Source organism: Tupaia chinensis, unplaced genomic scaffold (genome assembly GCF_000334495.1).
Source record: "Tupaia chinensis unplaced genomic scaffold, TupChi_1.0 Scaffold146740_1, whole genome shotgun sequence".
Lineage (NCBI taxonomy): Eukaryota > Metazoa > Chordata > Mammalia > Scandentia > Tupaiidae > Tupaia > Tupaia belangeri.
In genome coordinates this window covers 1,974,638-1,977,198 of record NW_006206595.1, presented here as the reverse complement: position 1 = coordinate 1,977,198, position 2,561 = coordinate 1,974,638, and the positions used below count along the sequence as shown (strand labels likewise).

The 2,561-nt window shown below is 46.2% G+C and overlaps 1 pseudogene; it reads right to left on the bottom strand.

Annotated features, from left to right (window-relative positions):
* Positions 1 to 550: 550 nt before the first annotated feature.
* LOC102468620 (actin, cytoplasmic 1-like) lies at positions 551 to 2,298 on the bottom strand (annotated as a pseudogene).
* Positions 2,299 to 2,561: the final 263 nt, after the last annotated feature.

Here is a 2,561-nt window from a genome sequence, read left to right as displayed (position 1 = left end):
ACAGGTAAGCCCTGGCTGCCTCCACATCTACCCACTCCCAGGGAGACCAAAAGCCTTCTCAGGTTGGGAGACAAAAATGGGGGTCCATTGGCTAATCATTCAAAATAAAACAAAATAAAAAAGTATTAAGGTGAAGATTAAAAATTTTTTCATTACATAATTTACACAAAAGCAATGTTGTAACCTCCCCATATGTATTTGGGTGAGGACTGGGCCGTTCTCCTTAGGTGGAAGTGAGGCAGCTTCTGGGAGGGGGAGAACTTCCTATAACAATGCATCTCACATATTTGGAATGACTATTTAAAAAAAGAACAATGTACAATCCAAGTCCTCGGCCACATTGCAGAACTCTGGGGATGCTCCCTTCAACCGACTGCTGTCTGCTGTCACCTTCACTGTTCCAATTTTTAAATCCTGAGTCAAGCCAAAAAAAAAAAAAAAATCATACAAATAAATAAATAAATAATAAAGGCATGCCAATCTCATCTCGTTTTCTGAACAAGTTAGGTTTTGTCAAGAAAGGGTATAACACAACTAAGTAACAGTCCTCCTAGAAGCATTTGCGGTGCACAATGGAGAGGCCGGACTTGCCGGACTCCTGCTTGCTGATCCACATCTGCTGGAAGGTGGACAGTAAGGCCAGGATGGAGCCACCGATCCACACAGAGTACTTGGGCTCAGGGGGAGCGATGATCTTGATCTTCGTGGTGCTAGGTGCCAGGGCGGTTATCTCCTTCTGCTTTCTGTCGGCAATGCCTGGATGCATGGTGGCGCCCAAACAGGACTGTGTTGGCATACAGGTTCTTGTGAATGTCCACGTCACACTTCATGATGGGGTTGAAGATGGTTTTGTGGATGCCACAAGATTTCATGCCCAGGAAAGATGGCTGGAAGAGCTCCTCAAGACAACGGAACCACTTGTTGCCAATGGTGATCACCTGACTATTGGGCAACTCATCACTCTTTTCCAGCGAGGAGCTGGTGGCTGCAGTGGCCATCTCCTGCTCGAAGTCTAGGACAACATAGCACAACTTCTCCTCGATGTCATGCACAATTTCCCACTCAGCTGTGGTGATGAAGCTGCAGCTGCACTCCATGAGGATCTTAACCAGGTAGTCTGTCAGGTCCAGGCCAGCCAGATCCAGATGCAGGATGGCATGAGGGAGGGCATACCCCTCATAGATGGGCACAGTGTGGGTGACCCTGTCACCGGAGTCCATCACGATGCCAGTGGAACGGCCAGAGGCAGACAGGGACAGCACAGCCTGGATGGCCACATACATGGCTGGTGTTGAAGGTCTCAAACATGATCTGGGTCGTCTTCTCCCAGTTGGCCTTGGGATTCAGGGGAGCCTCAGTCAGCAGCACAGGATGCTATGAAGCTCATTGTAGAAGGTGTGATGCCCAATCTTCTCCATGTCATCCCAGTTGGTGACAATGTCGTGCTCAATGCGATAGTTCAGGGTCAGGATGCCTCTCTTGCTCTGGGCCTCGTCATCCACGTAGGAGTCCTTCTGGCCCAGGCCTACCATCACACCCTGTTTCTGAGGCATCCCACGGTGGAAGGGAAGACGGCCCAGGAGCATCGTCCCCGGTGAAACCAGCCTTGCACGTGCTGGAGCCGTTGTCAACAATGAGCGCAGCAATATCGTCATCCACCGCGAGCTGAATGTCGGGTGTGGATCAGAGGTGGAGAAACGGCGAGGGCGAGAGACCTTTGCTCGCAGTGTGGATGTGGTCTCTCATCTCCATAGATTCAACTCACACAATCCTGACTGAAAAATTAAAGTCGAGCAAACTTCCTGCTCCCTGGGTGCCCAAAGGATGTGCCAAGATCAGCTGCAGACAGGAGCAAAGCTTTCGATGAAAATTTTAAACAAGTGGAATCAGGATCTAAAGCATTGCTTCAAAGAATTGTAACCCAAGATGTCACCATAGCTTTACAGCATGGTCCTGAACACAAAGCACTATCAAAAACTGACAATAAGAAAGTGGAATTGTCCTGTCAAAGAAAAAGCAGGCTGGTCAAGAACACAGGTTATGGCAATTGGTTTTAAGACACAGAAGGCATTTTGTTTACTGACTTTCTGGAGGGCAACCAAACAATAACTACTGATAGGAGTTTGTTCTGAGAGAGTCAAAGCTTCAGCAGGATGCCAGAAAAGCTTCACCAGAGAGTCCCCCTGAATCACGACAACATGCTTGCTCTTTCTTCATACACAGACAATTCCTTGAGAGTTTCAATAGCAGACACTAGGTATTTACCTTACGGGCCTGAACTTTGGCTTTTTCTGACATTTTGGTTTACTAATCTTAAAATGTCTCTAAAGGGCACCCAATTTTCTTCAGTTACTAATGCAAAAAGCTCTACATTGACATGTTAAATTTCCTAGCAACCTCAGTTCTTTAGGGATTAACTAAATAGCTGTTAACATCTCTTTCAAAAGTGTCTTGATTTAATGGAGCTTATGCTGAGAAAAAGTTTATATTTTTAATTTTTATCTTGTAATTTTATTATATCACATCTTTATGAAGTTCTCTCTCGTGTTAAGAAGTTAGGA